The sequence below is a fragment of the Malus domestica genome, chromosome 08 (genome assembly GCF_042453785.1).
Source record: "Malus domestica chromosome 08, GDT2T_hap1".
In the NCBI taxonomy this organism is placed as follows: Eukaryota; Viridiplantae; Streptophyta; class Magnoliopsida; order Rosales; family Rosaceae; genus Malus; species Malus domestica.
The window spans coordinates 22,768,278-22,790,357 of NC_091668.1; the positions used below are offsets into that span (position 1 = coordinate 22,768,278).

A 22,080-nucleotide genomic window follows, 5' to 3' on the forward strand; every position below is an offset into this window, starting at 1 on the left:
GGCTCATCCTTAAGTCCTTACCTTTTTGCGTTGGTAATGGATGAGTTAACAGGACATATTCAAGATGATATTCCTTGGTGTATGCTTTTCGCAGACGATATAGTGTTGATAGATGAAACTCAGGAAGGGGTAAATGCAAAGCTTAACCTTTGGAGAGAAGTGTTGGAATCTAAAGGTCTTCGCCGAAGCCGATCAAAGACAGAATATATGGAGTGCAAGTTCAGTGCAAATGGAGGCCAAAACGAGTTAGGGGTGAGGATCGGAGATCAAGAAATACCAAAGAGCGACCGTTTTCGTTACCTAGGATCTATCTTGCAAAAGAACGGAGAATTAGATGGAGATCTCAACCATAGAATACAAGCTGGATGGATGAAGTGGAAGAGTGCATCTGGCGTGTTGTGTGACCGCCGTATGCCACTGAAGCTCAAGGGAAAATTTTATAGGACGGCAATAAGGCCGGCGATGCTGTATGGCACAGAATGTTGGGTGGTGAAGCATCAACACGTACACAAAATGGGTGTAGCGGAGATGAGGATGCTTCGTTGGATGTGTGGGCACACGAGAAAGGATAAGATTAGGAATGAGGATATCCGGGGTAAAGTAGGAGTAGCCGAAATTGAAGGAAAGATGAGAGAAAATTGGTTACGGTGGTTTGGACATGTGCAAAGAAGGCCTACTGACGCTCCGATTAGAAGATGCGACTATGGGACAGAGGTTCAGGGCCGAAGGGGTAGAGGAAGACCTAGGAAAACTTTGGAAGAAACTCTAAGAAAAGACTTAGAGTACTTGGATCTAACGAAGGACATGACACAGGACCGAGCACAATGGCGTTCTAAGATTCATATAGCCGATCCCACTCAGTGACTTGGATTTTCCAAGTCTCCAACCGAGAAGTTTTCCTCACTCGGAAAATTAAGAGAACACTACCCCAACCTACATGCTCCACTCAGAAAGCTTCAACATACAAGCTTCAACAAAAGAAAATTCAAAGAACTTAGCGAAGAAGGCTTTGGTGTATTTAACACAATACGTTGAAATGAAGAAAAGCTTATTTATTGATATCCCCGATAAGCTACAAATGTGTACATATACATGAGTCAAAATAAACAAACAAGATGGAGCCTTCACAAAGGTTGCTTAGGAGAAGTCTCAGCAGTCGGTACAGCCTCAGAAAGAGAAGGCATCGGAGGGGGATCATTCGGAGCCTCAGTACTGGACAGAACCCTAGAAGGAGGAGGCATCAGAGGTTGATCATTTGGAGCTTCATTACGCGGTACAGCCCCAGAAGACGAAGGCAATAAATGCCTTTGGAACAAACCCACAAATCTCTGATGATCAAGTAAAACCTGACCATCAGTTTCCTTCATCTGGTCAAGCTTCCTCTTCATGTTTGTAGCATAGTCATGTGCGAGCCGGTGCAACTGTTTATTCTCATGCTTGAGCCCTCTAATCTCCTGTTTGAGACTCATCACTTCGGCCGCCAATGATTCAACTTGGCGGGTTCGAGCAAATAGGCGTTGGGCCATATTAGACACAGAACTTGCACACTGAACACTGAGAGCCAGCGAATCCTTAACAGCTAACTCATCAGACCGTTTGGAAAGTAGTCTGTTATCTTTGGGAGTGAGAAGGTTCCTGGCCACCACCGCAGCGGTCATATCATTCTTCATCACGGAATCCCCAACGGTAAGAGGACCAGTAGGGGAGACGAAGGATGGGCGCCATATGTTGTCTGGAGAAGGCGGGGCTGCCTCTTCAACAAGGTTCAAGTCAAAACGACGGTCGGAGGGGCCAGACATTTTCAAAGGTGTTGAAGAGAGAAGAGGTCGGACAAATCAAGATCTTAGAAGTGCAAGAATGGAGCTTCTACTGGTGGAGATTCAAGTGTGCTTTGGAACTTAATGCTAGCCCCTATAAAAAGCTGCACTCGACGGAGCTTCAGACATTGAAGAGGCGCCTGCTCAGAAATCGAAGAGGCGTTTGCTTTCTCAAAAGCTGGGCTGCTTAGAGACCACGAGGGTTGATCGCATAAATCGAAGAGGTGTTTGCTTTCTCAAAAGTTGGGCTGCTCAAAGACCACGAAAGTCGATCTCAGAAATCGAAGAGGCGCTCGCTTTCTCAAAAGCTGGGCTCCTCAGAGACCACGAGGGCTGATCTCAGAAATCGAAGAGGCACCTACTTTTCCAGCCTTGTCAGCACCTGTCACACGCACACTCAGCTTTGCGGAAATTATGGGTATTCTGTCGAAGACTTCTGGGGAAGTAGAAAACACATGAATCTTACTGTCCAATCATCCACTTCCCACACGCAACAATAGCTCATGGGTACCACAGATAACTTTGCCAAAGTTCTCTGCCAAAGTTGAGCACGTGAAGCTTGCAGCTCCCACTACATCGCTCTGACCAAGAAGGGTAAAAGAATAGCAAAGAAACAGCACTAACAAAGTTTAGACCCATAAATTTTGAAGGTCTAGCTACCATATTATTACCCACAAGGGTAAAGGAACAGTACCACTGCTGGATAATTGGAAAGTCCCTGTGTGTCAACCTCTGTGCCTCGTGGCAAGGTAGACTAGCAAACATGCCCAACCTTTACTCACATTCGAGAAAACACTCCCAATAAGATTGCTTGCTCCAAAATCGATGAGGCACCGTCCTCCGAATCTAGAGAGCCAGACTCCCAACATGACTACTTTCTCAAAAATCGAAGAGAGGGTAAAGGAACAGTACCATTACTGGATAATTGGAAAGTCCCTGTGTGTCAACCTCTGTGCTTCGTGGCAAGGTAGACTAGCAAACATGCCCAACCTTTACTCACATTCGAGAAAACACTCCCAATAAGATTGCTTGCTCCAAAATCGATGAGGCACCGTCCTCCGAATCTCGAGAGCCAGACTCCCAACATGACTACTTTCTCAAAAATCGAAGAGAGGGTAAAGGAACAGTACCATTACTGGATAATTGGAAAGTCCCTGTGTGTCAACCTCTGTGCTTCGTGGCAAGGTAGACTAGCAAACATGCCCAACCTTTACTCACATTCGAGAAAACACTCCCAACAAGATTGCTTGCTCCAAAATCGAAGAGGCACCGCCCTCCGAATCTCGAGAGCCAGACTCCCAACATGATTACTTTCTAAAAAATCGAAGAGACACTGCTCCCCGAATCTCAAGAGCCAGACCCCCAGCATGATTGCTTTCTCAAAAATCGAAGAGGCATCGTTCTCCGAATCAATCGAAGAGGCGCTCGCTTTCTCAAAAGCTGGGCTGCTCAGAGACCACGAGGGCCGATCTCAGAAATCGAAGAGGCACCTACTTTTCTAGCCTTGTCAGCACCTGTCACACGCACACTCAGCTTTGCGGAAATTATGGGCATTCTGTCGAAGACTTCTGGTGAAGTAGAAAGCACATGAATCTTACTGTTCAATCACCCACTTCCCACACGCAACAATAGCTCATGGGTACCACAGATAACTTTGCCAAAGTCTCTGCCAAAGTTGAGCACGTGAAGCTTGCAGCTCCCACTACATCGCTCTGACCAAGAAAGGTAAAAGAATAGCAAAGAAACAGCACTAACAAAGTTTAGACACATAAATTTTGAAGGTCTAGCTACCATATTATTACCCACAAGGGTAAAGGCACAGTACCACTGCTGGATAATTGGAAAGTCCCTGTGTGTCAACCTCCGTGCTTCGTGGCAAGGTAGACTAGCAAACATGCCCAACCTTTACTCACATCCGAGAAAATACTCCCAACAAGATTGCTTACTCCAAAATCGAAGAGGCACCGCCCTCCGAATCTCGAGAGCCAGACTCCCAACATGATTACTTTCTCAAAAATCGAAGAGACTCTGCTCCCCGAATCTCGAGAGCCAGACCCCCAGCATGATTGCTTTCTCAAAAATCGAAGAAGCATCGTTCTCCGAATCTCGAGAGCCAGATACCACATACCACTTTTTCAAAGTGCTCTGACAGAGTTAAAACATGTGAAGCTGGCAGCCCCCACTACCGTGCTATGACCAAGCAGGGTAAAGGAATAACATTACTACTTGTTGTTAGGGAGACTCCTATATATGTCGACCTCCATCCCCAACGGACAGGCAGACCTGCAAAAATGCTCAACCCTTCCTCATATCTGAGAGGGCACTCCCAACGAAGCCTTTCGAAATATTCTGCTTTCTTTCCCCCCGATAATACCTCTGCAAACAAGCTATACTAGAGCAAGAATATCTCATATCATCAGGGTTAAAAGCAAGAGTATCTCATATCATGCTTTTTCCCTGTCTTTTCCTTTGGCCTTGTTTTTACCTGCAAGACAAGGAGAAAGAGAGCAATCAGTCAGCACTTGAAATCAAGCTCCCAGCCAGGAACTGACTGCCTGGAACCCCTTACCTGATTACTTACCTGGCATTGCTCTCGAGTACTCATCTTCAATAGCTTATGTTTCCAGGGAAGATACCGCATCTGCTTGAGGAACAGATAGGGCAAGTGCGAAGGATACAAGGAAGCATGTGGAGACAAGCGGAACAGCACACGTGCCGATACTTCCATTACTCTGTCAAAAGCAAAAGTATCCCATATCAGCAGGGTCGAACGTACTCTAGATTTGATGGACTTGTTTTGACCCTCAAATTCTTCAGTCGGCCTTATACTCTGGAGGAAACCAGAAAATCCTCCAGCTCAGTTCAAGAATAAGCCTGTGGAAAGTTACTTCTTCAAAAGCAAAAGTATCCCATATCATCTCTTCTCATTTTTCTTCTCTTTATCCTTCATGCTGCTGCAAGATGGGGAGAAGGTGAACAATCAGCCGGAGCTCTGATTGCTTACCTTGTCTGTCATCTCTTTCAGCAGATTCCCTAGCTCGGCGACTTGGGGGACTCCTACTACATGGTTTGTATCGCGCTTGACCAAGCCTGAAACTACAAGTAAGCTTCAAGTGAAATTGATACATTACCTTGTGCATCTCCACCAGTTAAAAATACCACCCCTGGATGGAGGAAGAGTACTTCCAGAGAAGCTGCCACATCTACCTATGAGACAGATAAGGCAAGTCAAGATGATACCACACTCCGATACTTAGAAGTTTCGTGATTACGAGATCATTCTCCCACAATATTTCCTAATGTCATTTGTACTCTAATGTCATTTGTACTAAATCATTCACTTGTACTCACTAAAGGAGAGCTTGAACCTATGTACTTGTGTAAACCCTTCACAATTAATGAGAACTCTTCTATTCCGTGGACGTAGCCAATCTGGGTGAACCACGTACATCTTGTGTTTGCTTTCCTATCTCTATCCATTTATATACTTATCCACACTAATGACCGGAGCAATCTAGCGAAGATCACAAAAAGCGACCGTTTTCGCTACCTAGGATCTATCTTGCAAGAGAACGGAGAATTAGATGGAGATCTCAACCATAGAATACGAGCTGGATGGATGAAGTGTAAGAGTGCATCCGGCATGTTGTGTGACCATCGTAGGCCACTGAAGCTCAAGGGAAAACTTTATAGGACGGCAATAAGGCCAGCGATGTTGTATGACACAGAATGTTGGGCGGTGAAACATCAACACGTACACAAAATGGGTGTAGCGGAGATGAGGATGCTTCGTGGGATGTGTGGGCACACGAGAAAGGATAAGATTGAGAATGAGGATATCCGAGGTAAAGTAGGAGTAGCCGAAATTGAAGGAAAGATGAGAGAAAATCGGTTCCGGTGTTTTGGACATGTGCAAAGAAGGCCGACTGACGCTCTGGTTCGAAGATGTGACTACGGGACAGAGGTTCAGGGCCGAAGGGGTAGAGGAAGACCTAGGAAAACTTTGGAAGAGACTCTAAGAAAAGGCTTAGAGTACTTGGATCTAACGGAGGACATGACACAAAACCGAGCGCAATGGCGTTCTAGGATTCATATAGCCGACCCCACTTAGTGGGAAAAGGCTTTGTTGTTGTTGTTGTTGTATGCATACACGGTATAGAACCATTCAAGTGCACATATTCATGCAGACACATTGGTTTTTGCATGTGTCTATACACAGATTTGTAAATATGCTACCAAAAGTTGTTTATTTGTCTAAAAGATGGTTACATCTAACACAATGGCAATCGTTTGTGGAACAAATTGAAGTCCCTTCCCTACTTCTTAAATAGGTTTTGGACTCGAACTTAATAACTTGGACTGGCCAAATTCTCTGATTTCAAAGCCAAAACCCCATTCAGCCATACTCCTTGGTTTCGAAACCTATACTCCTTTTAGCCAATTAAATAAGCTTGAGTTTCCCAACGAAAACTTCGAGACATGCATATCGAAGGGGCTTCAATTTTGTTCACAAAATTCGCATATGAGCTTGTATATAAATATTCTTACGTTGCTACAGATATTTGATTCCAATATGAAGCAATATGTAAATATTACTATGGTAGATGTTGGATGTATGTTAATAATCTATGATAAATTTATATGTGCTAATAAATAAACAGTGTATGATGAATGAACTAATATTAAACATAAATATTAAAGATCGAGGCTTGCGTACCGCAATGTCCTAGAAACAGAAATTTCGCCCCTACTCAGTGCTTGTAGTTCTCCGGGCATCTGTTTCACCAGGATTGAACTATCAAGTTAGATCTGTTTCACCAGGATTGAACTATCAAGTTAGAATTCCAGCACCAGAAAACTTAACTTCAGGCGAATTTCCTTTTGGTACTCTCAGTAAGAATGCTATGGATTATAGAAGGAGATTTATTTTTTCTTCTTTCTAAATGCCATGCAGACAGATGTATATATAGTGAGATTATGCCTGTTCGCAACATGTATAAGAATGAGATGTGACTGTTGGGAGACATCTCTTCAGATGGGGTGCAGTGCTCTCTGTGTTTTTTATTAACTTCATTAATGCCCAAGAGCCCTAAGGCCCGTCTTTTGATAAGTAATTAATTATATATATATATATATTAATTATAATTAATTATATATTAATTATCAATTAATTAGTGCACCCTAAAGCCCAACTCCAAGGGTGAATCCAATTTCTTTATATAAATGACAAAGCTTTATAAAGTGATAAAATCTTTTGGGAATAACCAATGTGGGACAAAAAAATTTCTACTCAAACAACTTAAATTTCCAACAGTAGATGCACATGTGGGGGCATGGATCACAATATCGTAGGGGGCCAGAGTCACTAAAGGGAACACAAACCGTGAGCCATGTTAGGCATCCCATGCTATTGTTGTGCTGAAGGATGCAAGAACAGCATCGACCACCCAAGAGCAAAACCCCTAAAAGATTTCCAGACCCTTCAAACGCACTACAAGAGGAAGCATGGAATGAAACCTTTTATGTGTCGCAAGTGTGGCAAGTTGTTGGCGGTGAAAGGTGACTGGAGAACACATGAGAAGAATTGTGGCAAGCGCTGGCTTTGTGTATGCGGTTTGGATTTCAAGCAGAAGAGATCACTCAAAGACCATATCAAGGCGGCTCTGGTCACACTCCTTTTCCACCTAATTCTTTTGACGAACTCAGGGAGCTTGATGAGGACACTAGTCACCTACCACCTCCTTGTTTAAAGGATTGTCAAGTGATGATGCAGCCTCTTGATGATCAGCTATATGTATATAAGGCTAATTGATGTTTGAGGCACGAAACTTTATGTACTCCCCCCTTAAACTTCATGGCTATGATTTGAACTGAGAATTTCTATAAGTCTGATATCAACCTTCGCTTTTTAGTGCAACACAGATATTAGTCCAAACACAAATTATACTCGTAAGTGCACAATATTAATGGTAGTAGTATGACGCACAAGGTGATTATTGCCACTGATATTGGGATTTTAACTTCAAATTTAACTCTCAACCAGTTTCCCAAAAAAACAAAAAAAAAAAAACTCTTAACCTAATTTAATTACCTTTCAAACCACTTTTAATTTAGACGAACTAGTACATTAAACACGGAAGTACTGGAAGCACAAAAAGGGATATTATATTTGATGTTTCTAACAAACTAGAAGTGAAAATTGAAAAGGAAGCGATAAAGTGATATGCAAGAAAACTTATTAATTATGAAGAAGATAAGTTGATGATTAACCTAAGGATAATGTACCACCTATGACAATATTATTATGTTAATATTAAAGTGTTAATATTAAAGGTTGTTCGTCTAACTTATGAATAAATGATGTCATGTCAAAGCATACAATACAAGAACTCATCAAGAAAGATGAATTAAATCAACCAAGTAGCATTTGTATATTGGTATGCCTACCTAGCTATCTACTCTACTTAACCTTAGTTCCAATATACCTACTAGATCGGTCGCCTTGCGTAGATCCATCTAAATATTTAGATCCAAAATTCTAAGTGTGATTAGTCAATATTAAAATTCAAACATGAATCACTGTTCATAAGTACAGTGGAGTAACGATTTTTCTCCTCATTTTGCTTTCACTCATTCGCTCTTGTTCTTCGTTCTTCGCTCTTCTCTCTGCGATACCTAAAAACTCTCAAACCTCAAACCAACCAAAACCAAACCCTCTCTTCAAACTCTTCCTTCTCCCTTCTCTATAGCTCTTCTCTCCGGGATTGACAAAAAACACAGTGGCGACCAACGACTAGCGACCAGTTTGATGATTCAGGCAACAAAATGCCTCTAGGTTGGTCTCAAACAACTACTGATCACCTTAGCTACCTTCTACACCTATTGCATGTAAAGATATGCTCCAAATATGTGATATGCAGTTCAAACCCTAACTGCTCCGTTTTTCGCCTAATTTAAAGAGAACTGGCCAACTCAATTTCGGCTAGATTCCGTCAATGTAGGTGAGTTGGTAATGTCAGTTTCACTAGAAGACAAACCCACATCTACAACAATAGATGTCTGTGATAAATTGCAATCTATCATGGACATTGTGCCCATTAAGAATCTAGACATGATAAAAAGTTACTATGGTCAAAGTGCATTGTCAATTAGACAATAATCACAGGCCTAACCCATGGTAGATTGGAATCGAACACCATGCGCTAAATAAATTTTACTGAAAATATGATTTTAGCCCTTGAAACTTAAGTTTCTTTACATAAAACCCGACATAGTCTTTTTACTTGAATAAAACCCAATGACTAGGCTCCACATAAGCAAATTCATTAATTCTGTTTGGCTTTACACATTTTGCATTTTTCAGATGCCTAAAATACCCATAATTACAATTTTAATGTATACATTTAATTCTATGCAAATTTGAAGGGAGGGATTAATGAAAAAAAAAATGTATTAATGTTTAAATTCATTGCATATTAATATATCATAACAAATTGTATGTTAATGCTTCTGGAAAAAAAAAAACATTAATGTTATACTTTCCTTTAAATAAATAAATAAATAAATAAAATTTTTAATTTAATCTTGTCATTTTCTTACCAAATGGAAATTGAAAGAGAACTATGGCGTAATCAGTAATTTACATAAAAACATAGGTAAATTATTTGGACATATGTGTTAGTAATAAAATATTCCTAGTATATGTAATAATACATGCAAAATAATTTATCTGCAAAATAAATAAAAAAAGTTATTTGATTCAATATTAATTTATCTACATTTGATATAATAAAGTATAATTGCACATATATATTACTCAAATGTGCCCAATATATGTAATAATCCATGTAAAATTATTTACCTACAAAATAAAGGTATGTAAGTTGATTAAAAAAAAAAAATATATATATATATATATCTACTACTTTTTTTTTATGAATTTTAATTTACCTATTGTGACACACCCCGATTGAGATCAAGGCATGTTGGCCATCATGTAAGAGTGACGTAGCCATGTGCATAGTGCGGAAGCAATATAGATAAGAAATATATGAATAATTAAAAGCCGAATTACTAGAGTGCACTACTAAACAGGAAGTGATAGGAGTTAGTTACAACAGTAAACACTCCTAATCAGAGCATAATAAGTCTAGGTGCAGTCCAGTAGGACAAGTACTAGTTATACAGTACCAGGAATGTCCTACTATTATTTAGGTAGGTCAGAACTGTCGACGCCTTCAAGCCACCAACAACAAGCTTACTTAAAACATGGAGGGGCGCAAAACAGAAAGCGTGAGTGGGCAAAAACAAATGTTTTACAAAACCATTTCATTTATCAACATAACTAACCCCTCGCTGTAAAACATGTATAATTGTTCCCAGAATCAAGATATAAGCATATACATAAATATATATGAAATCATATCAATTCAATTCATGTATCACATAATCATAATCATATATATATGCCATGCCAAGATATAATAGAGTAAGCAATTCAGGTAAGGATAATTTCATAGAAATATAACATGTGAGCCGGAACCCCTATGGTAGTCTGTACGACTGAATTCATAGCTCCAAAAGTCGCTCTAGCCGGAGTCACTACTATGACCTATACGACAATATACTGCACAAGAGTCGGAACCAAACAAAAGGTCTATATGACAATAATGGGTGTAATACAATCATGCTCAATACTACTCTTACATAATAACTGGGCGATAAATTGCTAGTCACCTATGAGTCGGAACCATAAATAAGGTCTGTACGACAGGACTGTGCACCTAAATTGGATCTAATATGAACATATGGTGCGGGAGGTGACATAATAAACAGGCATGTGCCATATCTATGGCTAAATCACAATCACCCTAAGTGCAGTTTTATGAGCTTAACATTAATCAATCACGTATTACCTCATCGATGATTCACATAACCAAATACAACTTACCTGAGCTTACCTGAACGTCCACATCATCACACACACACACACACATATATATATATATATATATAAAGCATCACATACCAATTCATGTATGAATTATAAACTTATATGCATGGTATTATGGCATACTATCATTTAAACACATTTTTCTGGGAAAATATCAAGTATATAATATATACCGAATACCAAAAGCCCACTCATTGGTATGTCGAAAGGTCGTAGACCCCGAGTCACCCTTGGATACGCTCGTCCTCGGGATACATCTCACCTATATGCGAATTGACTATAAAAACATTATTTTAAAGCACATAGGTAAAACTAGCTAATAACTTCTCATACAAAGCTCAATTTTGGTATTTGAATATACCAACGTGACCTACACAACCTCACGAACATTGTGATATTTTTAAAATAATTTTTCTGTGGCTCACGCGCCTTCACGCGCCGGGGAGGGCACGGCCTCACGTGCATCATCTTCAACCTCCAGACGCTAGAACAGTGTCCCCAGCGTCGGATTCTGGGCAGAATTGTAACTGCCTTTTTCTCGCTCGTTTTTGCACCATTTTCCATAAAATTTTCACCAAAATGCCACAAATTACGAGAGGAAGAAGGTTATACCTCTTTGGAGCTTCAAATCCCTCGAAAACTTGTTGGGAATCCTACCAAAACCGGCCACCTTCGAACCTCGTGATCCCAACGTCAAAACCGAGCCAACGAAGCACTCCAAGCTTCGTGAGAACCTCCTAGAGCTTGCTGTGAGCTTGGATTGTCCTAAAACATAACCATTTCAAAGTTCATGAATAGTGCTCAACTTGGAGCTTGAGTTTTCAACGTGATATCAGACGAGTTCTTACTCAAAATGGGTACCTTTGAACTCGTAATGGAACAAGGAACACAATGGTGTGCTTCACACTCTCAATTTGTGAAGATTTGGCTTGGTCCAAGGTTGTCCGTACGGAGGAGAGAGAGGAGAGGGTGAGTCCGAGAGAGAGAGAGAGAGTACGGGAGAGAAGAAAGAGAAAGGGTATGGATGTGTGAGTGGTTCCAAAATGCACACCAATCAAAACTCTTTAATCTTTTAGTTCTAATTGGGTCCAATTAGTTAGGGATATAACTAATTGACCCAATTTCTTAACCCAAAATAAAAACACACACCCGATGCTCAAGGGTAAATTCGTCTTTTGATAACCACGATAATTATTTCTCGGGACGGGCTGTGACAATCTACCCACCTTATAAAATTTCATCCTCGAAATTACACATAACAAATATATCCACTAATAATCATAAAACAAGCGTGGGTACATCTCTCTCATCCGATCCTCTGTCTTCCAAGTAGCTTCTTCCACTGAATGATTTCTCTATAATACTTTCACCAAGCTCATGGTCTTATTCCTTATTTCCTTATCCTTCCAATCCAAAAGAATCACTGATTCCTCATCATATTTCAAACCTGGATTAATTTCCAAAGGTTGAGGAGGAATCACATGTGAAGGATTTGAAACATAATGATGAAACATTGAAACATGAAATACATCGTGCACCCTGGACAACTCTAGAGGCAACTCAAGTCTGTAAGCAACCTCACTGACTCGCTCGGTGATCATATATGGTCTAATGTACCTAGGACTCAACTTTCCTTTCTTCCCAAATCTTACAACACCTTTCCAAGGTGATAGCTTTAGAAATACCCAATAACCTTCATTACACTTTCGATCAGTGGCATGCTTGTCTGCTAAGCTCTTTTGTCGATCTAGGGCCATTTTCAGGTTAGACTTAATTACTTGAACATTTTGAGTAGTCACATCCACAATCTCAGGGCCCACTACAACTCTTTCGCCAACCTCTGACCAACATAAAGGCGTACGACAAGATTTCCCATAAAGTGCCTCAAATGGTGCCATACCAATACTCGAATGATAACTGTTGTTGTAGGTGAACTCCATCAAATCCAAACAATCATGCCAACTATCCCTAAATTGCAGCACTGAAGATCTCAACATATCCTCTAATGTCTGAATAGTCCTTTCAGATTGTCCATCTGTCTGAGGGTGATATGCTGTACTATAAAGCAGTCTCGTACCAATAGCTTCCTAGAATGCTATCCAGAACTTGGAAGTAAATCTAGGGTACCAATCCGAGATAATATTAACTGCCACACCATGGTACTTCATAATTTGTGATATAAATAACTTAGCTAATCGGCTTAAAGAATATTTCTCCTTCATTGGAATGAAATGTGCTGACTTCGTAAGCCGATCAACTACCACCCAAATGCCATCATATCCACCCTGTGTACGAGGAAGCTTGTACACAAAATCCATAGTAATATTTTCCCATTTCCATTGTGGAACGGGAAGTGGTTGCATCAATCCAAATGGCTTTTTCCTTTTAGCTTTAACCTGCTGGCAAATGGAACACCTATTCACATATTCGGCAATTTCTTTTTTCATACTCGGCCAATAATAAAATGGTCTAATGGTATGATACATCTTAGTGCCACCTGGGTGTATTGCATATGCCGAAATATGTGCTTCATCCAAAATTTCTTTCTTTAACTCTGCATTATTCGGCACATACATTCTGCTTTCCTGCATAAGCATACCATCCGATTCTCGAATCCTGAAATCTTTCTTTTTGCCTTGATTTCTTGCTTGAATTATTTCCTATGTCTCCTCATCATTCATCTAAGCGTCAAGTACACGATCAATTAAAATTGGCCTAACTTGAAAATTAGCAAGCAAGGCTTCTTCTCGATGGATCTCAAATCTGCTAGAAAAGGAACATGACAATCATAAATGGCATTAAGTCTGGTTGGAGTCTTCCTACTAAGTGTATCCGCAACTGCATTTGCACGACCATGATGATACTCAATTATGCAATCATAGTCACTAAGTAACTCAAGCCACCTCCTCTGTCAAAGATTAAGATATTTCTGAGTAAACAGATACTGAAGACTCTTATGATCTGTGAAGATCTTACATTTCTCACCATAAAGATAATGTCTCCAAATCTTCAAAGCAAATATGATAGCTGCCAACTCCAAATCATGCATAGGGTAATTCTTCTCATGAGGTTTCAATTGTCTCGAAGCATAAGTAATCACCCTACCATGTTGCATCAATACACAACCCAAACCATTCAGAGAAGCATCACTATAAACCTCATAATTACCGCTATCATCTGGAAGTGCTAGAACAGGTGCATGAGTGAGATAATACTTCAACTGCTGGAAACTTTGCTCACATTTATTATCCCACTCAAACTTAACATCCTTTCGAGGTTGATCCTTAACGAACCGTCTATAATAGCCTGCTAAGCCAAGAAAACTTCGTACATCGGTGACTGTTCGAGGTTGCTCCCAATTCTCCACAGCTGCCACTTTCTGAGAATCTACTTGAATGCCTTGAGTAGAAATGACATGTCCTAAAAATGCCACTTGATTCAACCAAAATTCACATTTGCTAAACTTAGCATATAGCTGGTGTTCCCTCAAATTGCTCAACACAAACTTCAGATTTCTAGCATGCTCAGCCTTAGACTTAGAGTATACCAGAATATCGTCAATGAAGATAATAACAAGCCTGTCCAAATATGGCTGGAATACTCGATTCATCAAATCCATAAAAGTTGTTGGTGCATTAGTTAACCCGAATGGCATTACAAGAAACTCATAATGACCATATTGAGTCCTGAATGCGGTTTTAGGGACATCTTCATTTTTAATCTTCAACTGGTAGTAACCTGACCTCAAATCAATCTTAAAAAATACACATGCACCTCTGAGTTGATCAAATAAATCATCTATACGAGGCAGTGGATAACAGTTCTTAATGGTTACCCTATTCAATTGCCTGTAATCAATGCACAGCCTCAAAGTTCCATCTTTCTTCCTCACAAATAAAACTGGAGTTCCCTAAGGTGAAGTACTAGGCTGAATAAAACCTTTATCCACTAACTCTTGCAACTGAACTTTCAATTCCCTTAATTCAGCAGGAGCCATTCTATAATGAGTCAAGGATATTGGATTCGTACCTGGAAGTAGATCAATAACAAACTCCACCTCTCTATTTGGCAGCAACCCAGGCAAATCCTCAGGGAATACATCCGGAAAATATCTAACCACACAAACATCCTCCATACTACTAGGAGTATCATCATTTAATACCACATGAACCAAATATCCCTGACAACCTTTCGACAACAATCTTTTGGCTTTCATGGCAGAAATAATACCATGTCTCACCCCCCACTAGGCTCTTCTACAAATGTAACTTCAGGTAATCCAGGACAATGAAATGTGATTGTCTTTCCATAACAGTCTATCTTGGCACGATTATAGTGTAACCGATAAGTGCCCAAAATCACATCAAAATCCATAATATCTAACGACATAAGATTAGCCGGCATAATAACATCCTTTACTATCACTGAACATCCTGGATATACCTGATCCATAAAACATCTATCCCCTCTAGGCATAGAAAATTCTAAATTATATCCTAGAGGTGTAGGATAGGGTTTGTCACTTGAGAAAAAGTATGAGAAATAACAGAATGTGTAGCACCACAATCAATCAATACTCTAGCAAAATGACCAAGAATATTTAACGTACCCATGATTAAATCTAGATTATTCTGGGCATCTTGCAATGACAAGTTGTGGATACACCCCTGATTCTGCTGTCGTCCACCGCGACCTCTGTTGGCATGAACACCATGTCCCTGCCTCTGCTGACCCGACTGCCTCGAAGATCTTGCACTATTAGTAGCAATCTCTCCCTGCTGGGGCTGTCCCCCTTGGTACCACTAAGATCCTCTGGCTGAATATGTCTGATAAGACATAGATCCTCCCTGATACTGAAGGTACCCACTCTGATACTGAGCATCTTGGGAGTATTGATGTTGTCCTGAGGTGTAAGGAGCGGCGTCACCCTGATAATGATAAGCACCTTCTCGCCCAGTCTGGGTATAACCACCAGGTCCTTAAACTTGTTGGGCTGGTGCAGGTTTGGGAATGAAGGCTGCTGGGGTCTTAACTGACTATGAGGGCATTGAGCAACCCTATGACCCATCTGACCACAAATAAAACATCCACTGCTGCCTCTCCTACACTCCCCAAAATGCCTAAAATTACACCTGCGGCATAAGGGAGCACTAGATCCACCTGAAACACCAAAATCTCTCTGCCTCTGGAACCTAAGGCCTTCAGTAAATCTACCACCTCTCATCTGCATATTAGTACTCAATCCTTCACTAGAAGAGCTAGAACTGCCACCGCTTCTCTTGAAATTCTTAGTCTTGTGACGTCCCTGAAATGCTTGCCTTTTGCCCTTATCATCTCGCCTCTGGTTCCCATTCTTTCCTTCCTCATCCTCACTTTCACTAGGCATGTTCTTTGAGTCCTCAATCTGCAGTAAAACCTCAAAAAACTCCTGGTAAGTGGCACAGTGAGTCGATGTCGCTATGGAACGCAATTTCTTCTTAGAACCTAATCTGAAGCGACGAAGCATTTCAACCAGATTAGCAGTAACTTCTGGATCATATTGCGACAAATTAGTAAACATCCTGTAATACTCATTAGCTGACATCTTTCCTTGCTTCAAATGAGTGAATTCTTGTTTCTTATGATCAATATACTCAGGAGGAATGAACCTTTTTCGAAACAGCTCTTTAAATACTCCCTAATCCGTAGTTTCCGCTGGGGTCAACTGGTAAGACTCCTGTCTCCACCAGGATGCAGGCTGCAGGCCGCTCTCCCAAAAACCAGGTAGTCGTCTCGACCCACCTATAAGGAGGAAGATTCCCTGACTCTGCATCACTAGAAAGGTTTTCTCAATATGATTAAGCCATTTTTCCGCCCCCTCATGACCTTTATTTCCAATGAAGTGATTCAGTTTGAGGTTATACACTATCTCAAGAGGTGTCCTCTGGGGAGGATGGAATGCATACTGAATGGCAGAAACTATAGCTTCCCTTAATTGAGCAATATCGGGGAAACTAGGCTCAGCTGAGTGACGGGGCTCACTATGAGGTGGCATAGTTCTAACATAAGACATCACAAGGATTAAAACATTCAAGAATTATACATGACTGCTAAACCTAGGCTTTGATACCAAACTGACACACCCCGACTGAGATTAAGACATGCTGGCCGTCACGTGAAAGTGACGTAGCCATGTGTACAGTGCGGAAGTAATAAAGATAAGAAATATACAAATAATTAAAAACTGAATTACTAGAGTTCACTACTAAACATGAAGTGATAAAATTTAGTTACAACTATAAACACTCCTAATCAGAACATAATAAGTCTAGGTGCAGTCTAGTAGGATAAGTACTAGTTACACAGTACTAGGAATGTCTTACTATTATTTAGGTAGGTCAAAACTGTCGACGCCCTCAAGCCACCAACAACAAGCTTACTGATCGGATCATATTTATATATATTTTTACTTCGAATTCACTCGTCTTTTCTTAGTTAGTTTCTTTTATTTTTGAGCTATTTACGTTATTTTTGTGTTTATAGGATTTGTTATGCAAAGAAAATAAAAATAGAACAAGTGAAATTTTATGTAATAAATTCGTCAAACTGTCTGTGTAGATCAGCTTTTAAATTAAATTAAAAAGAAAATATAATAATGATAAATCATGATGATGTTTGAAACATCATCATGATGGTTTTGTTTTGTAGAAGAAAAGAAAGGGAAGAGGATTGGGAGCTGCTGGGACAGCTAAGAAAAAGGAAATAAAAAAAATAAAGAAACGGAGAAGTGGGAGACAGCTACGGGGAGGGGAGAGACCACCAGAAACGGAAAGAAAAATATAAAAAGAAGGAGAAGGCAGGGCAGTGAGGGTCACGGGGGGGCTTTGCAGGATAGAAGGAGGAAGCTGCGTTAGGCAGCGGGGGAAACAAAAAGCTTGGCAGCGAGGAAATAGAATAAGAAACAAAAGACAAGCTGCCATTGGCAGCGTGAGAGACAGGAGACTGACACGGAAGGTCAAAGGGGGAGTCAGTGCGGAAAAGACAAGGGCCTTGCAGCGTGAAGAAAGCAGCAAAGCTACCTTGGGCAGTTTTAATCAGAAGTCAGGCACGACAGGAAGCAAAGCTTCACTTCCTTCTCTCTCGGTTAAATCTTTCCAAACTTCTATTTTATTTATGTTTTAATAATGTGTAATTAAATTTATTTTGGCTAGAGGTTAATTCAAAGCCATGAATATATTTGTAATATGAATTGATTACCTTCGGTTGTGATTTCATAAGTTGTGATTTCAATTTACTTATCCGTTCGTATAAAAACTGATTTGTGTATGTTGGTTGAGAGTGCACGCTTAATTTACATGCATGAATTTGATGCTAGAATATAAGTGAATTTCACCTAATCGTTATGAACTTATTTTCACAAGTAGTAAAGGTTGCTAGTCACAATCACGTTAAGTAAATTCTTGGCAAGAGTATCATGCTTTTCATAGTTACGAATGCCTCGTCAATGCTTATAGTTTTCACAAAGTTTAATGATCTTTGATTGTATCTCTATTGTGCTTTTCACGTAGGGGACTTTTGAAGAATGTTTTGAATTGTTGTATGCGTTTTTCCGTCCAATTCAATAACTTAAGGAAAACTTGAAGATTAAAAAAGTGCTGTTCACGGTTAATCTGGAGTATTGAGATTCACAATTTATTGAAAGAACAACTAAAAATCAATTTAGGTTGCATATGTGTCATGTGTGGAGAAGAACCCTCTAGCTAGTCCGTCATTTATCCTTTCACCTTAATTTCATGTTTTTGTCAATTCTGTAATTTAATTAAGTTTAATTTACTTTTCATCAAAACCAAACACCCATCCATTATTAAATTATATTATTTATTTAGTTTTCTTTATTGTTAGTCTTTTAATTTAATTTCCGTCCATTTCAGTTCCTAGTGTTTAATTTAATTGTTTTCATTATTTTGAGTCATTTTAAGTGTGTTTCGAGTTATTAGAGTTTTTAGCCTAGTTTTGTGTCCTTGAGTCTTATTTAATATTTTTAAATTAATTTAGAATAGATTAGCAATCCCTCCTAATCCCCGGCCTAGAACGATACCCTACTTACATCTATACTACAACTGTCAAAAAGAGGGTTTAATTTGTGTGTCAAGTAATTCTCACATCAAATTTTGGCGCCGTTGCCGGGGATTAGCAACTTTGCTAATCCTTTTATTTTTGTTTTTGTTTATGTTTATATTGGTGTTTGTGTATTTTACTTTTGATATTTGATTTATTTTTCTTTCTTTGATTTTAGGTTCAAATGGAGCCGAAAGAAATTTAAAGGAAAGATGCGTCCGGCTAAAGACGTTAAATCAAGCGCTTCTTGGGAGGCAACCCAAGCATTCAACGAAAGGGAGACTTTGGAATCGCTAACCCAATCAGCTTTGCATTCTTCCACCCTTATCTTTACTGCTTTCATTTTGTTTTGTTTAGTTAGTTGTGTTATTTGGTTGATTTCTGTCAGTTTGTATTATTTAGTTTAAGTATGGGGGAAGGTTAACCAAAGTCTCTTTACATTAATTTACATATATAAAAAAAAAAAAAAAAAAAAAAAAAAAAAAAAAAAAGATAAAATTTAAAATTAGTGATAAAAAAAAAAAAAAAAAATACATAAAAAACAAAAATAAATAAAGAAAAAAAAAATAAAAAATAAAAAAAAAAAATTCAAAAATAAAAAAAAATAAAAAATAAAAAATAAAAAAAAATAAAAAAAATAAAAAAAAAAAAGTACAAATATTTTACAATGATGTAAACTAATAGTATTCATTGGTCGGGTGGTGCTTCAGTAGTCGGCGGGGCCACAGAAGGAGGAGGCGGCATAGGTTGATCAGTTGGAGCTTCACTACGCGGTGCCGCCCCAGAAGACGAAGGCAGATGCGGTTGGAACAAACCCACAAACCTCCGATGATCAAGTAAAATTTGACCATCGGTGTCCTGCATCTGGTCAATCTTCCTCTTCATGCTGGTGGCATAGCTGTGTGCGAGCTTGTGCAATTCCTTATTCTCATGCTTGAGCCCTTTAATCTCTTGCTTGAGACTCTGTATTTCAGCCACCAAGGATTCAACGTGACGGGTTCTGGCAAATAGGCGTTGGGCCATGTTGGACACGGAACCGGCACACTGCACGCTAAGAGCCAGAGACTCCTTAACCGCCAATTCATCAGATCGTCTAGCGAGCAGTCTGTTATCTCTGGGGGTGACAAGGTTTCGGGCCACCACCGCAGCGGTCATGTCATTTTTCATCACCGAATCCCCAACGGTAAGAGGACCGGTAGGGGATATGAAAGATGGGCGCCATATGTTGTCTGGTGAAGGCGGAGCTGCCTCTTCACCACGGTTCAAGTCAAAACGACGATCGGAAGGGCCAGACATTTTTCAGAGGTGGTGAAGAAAGAAGAGAGTCGGAATGATCAAGATTAAACAAGTGCAAGAAGGGAGTGTTTACAGGAGGGTACTCAAGTGTGTTGTGGAACAAGCTTAACGTCTCTATAAAAAGGAAGAAATCAAAGAGGCGCTCCTCAGAGAAGCGTCCTCTCGCAAATCGAAGAGTCGGGGCTCCGTTCTCAAACGTCTGATTCTTTTCTCAAAAGAGGAGTTTCCTTTCTCAAAAGCCGGATTCTTTTCTCAAAAGAGGCGTTTCATTTCTTAAAGGCTGGGCTTGCTCAGAAACCACGAGCCGAACCCCGGATTTCAAAAGATCAATTTGTCCAGACGTGTCGTCACTTGTCACACGCAAATTGCTTTGCGGAAATCTCGGGCAATTTGTCGAAGCACCAATTCAGAAATCGAAGAGGGAAATTCAACAGTCAAAGACACGCTAGCTTTCTCAAAAGCTGGGCTTCAACCCACGGGAAAATCTTCTTTTCCAGATTTATCCGCACGTGTCACATGCTACCTCTACAATCGACGATGCTCAGAGCTCGAAGCGCCGATTACAGATATCAATGAGGAATCAGCTTTGCGGAAATTACGGGCAGCTTTGTCAGAAAGCGCGTAATTTGTATTCTTCACCCATCCACCGGCTGCCGACACTAAGTGAGAGAACAGTTCCGGTTGTGAAGACAAGTCCTATAAGTTTCTACCTTCGCCTTCCACAGCAAAAGCACACTCTCTCAGCACACCCTCTCAACACTTCTTCATCTCCGAAAATGCATTCCCAATGAATCCTCCTAAGTTACTCTGTGTTCCTCATTCCTTGGGATACTCCTGAAAACAACCCATTCAAAGCAAAAGTATTTCATATCATGAAGGTTGAAAGCAAGAGTATCTCATATCATGCTTTCTCCATGTCCTTCTCCTTGTCTTTGTTTTCCGACAAGGAGAAAGAGAGCAATCAGCCAGCATTTGGTATCAATCTTCCAATCTGGAGCCAACTGCCTGGAACCCTTTCCTGATTGCTTACCTAGCCTTGCTCTCGAGTACTCATCTTCTTCATCTTATGCTTCCGTTTTGTCTACCACATCTACTTGGGGGACAAGTAAGGGAGGTGAAAATGAGACCTCGAAGCATGTGGAGACAATTCAGCTAGGGACAAGGAGAAAGAAAGCAAGAGGTGGGCACTTGGAAAGATTGAAGAAAGAAATAAGGACCAACACCTTTCCCTCGTGCCTGCCCGTTGTGCAGAAGAAACAAGCAGAGAAGAATGCAGCTTGCACAATCATCCCAGCGGAAGGAGTCCGAACTGAGGAACTAGAGAAGCTGCCACATCTGCTTGGAGAACAAATAAGGAACTGCAACATAACCAAAGAGCAAAGCTCCGCCGTACAATATCATCAAATAGTAAAAAGCTAAGTGTCACCCTGTTCAAGAGGAAAGCTGTGGAAAGTCAACAAGCACGACCAATGATTATTTATTAGTTTTATTCATTATCTTTTATCGTAATTTTCAATTTTTCGTTTGCAATTTTTTTTAATTAATTTTCTTGCGTACTTAACTGAATTTTTCCTTTTCTTTGCAGGAACTTTTGGTTATTTCCACCCTTGAAGTTGATTGCAGAATTTTAGCTTGGGGGTCATAGCTTGATTTTACTGCAAATTAGGGAAGTTTTCAGTCCAATTGCGTTATTTTGTTTCTTATTATTTATTTATTTTATTTTATTTATTTTTGCATTATAGTGTTTTCTGACATTGGGGACAATGTCAAGTTTAAGTGTGGGGGTAGAAATCTCCAGAATTTCATTTGTCTCTGTGTTGTTGTTTTTTTTTTTTGTGTTCTTAATTAGTTTTGTTTTCTTTAAAAAAAAAAAAAAAAAATTAAAAAAAAATTTCGGAAAATTTAAAAATCCAAAAA

At 39.9% G+C, this 22,080-nt stretch overlaps 1 pseudogene; it reads left to right on the forward strand.

Annotated features, from left to right (window-relative positions):
- The window catches only part of LOC139198107 (protein TRANSPARENT TESTA 1-like), a 28,396-nt pseudogene that overhangs the window by 1,471 nt on the left and 4,845 nt on the right, over positions 1-22,080 (forward strand).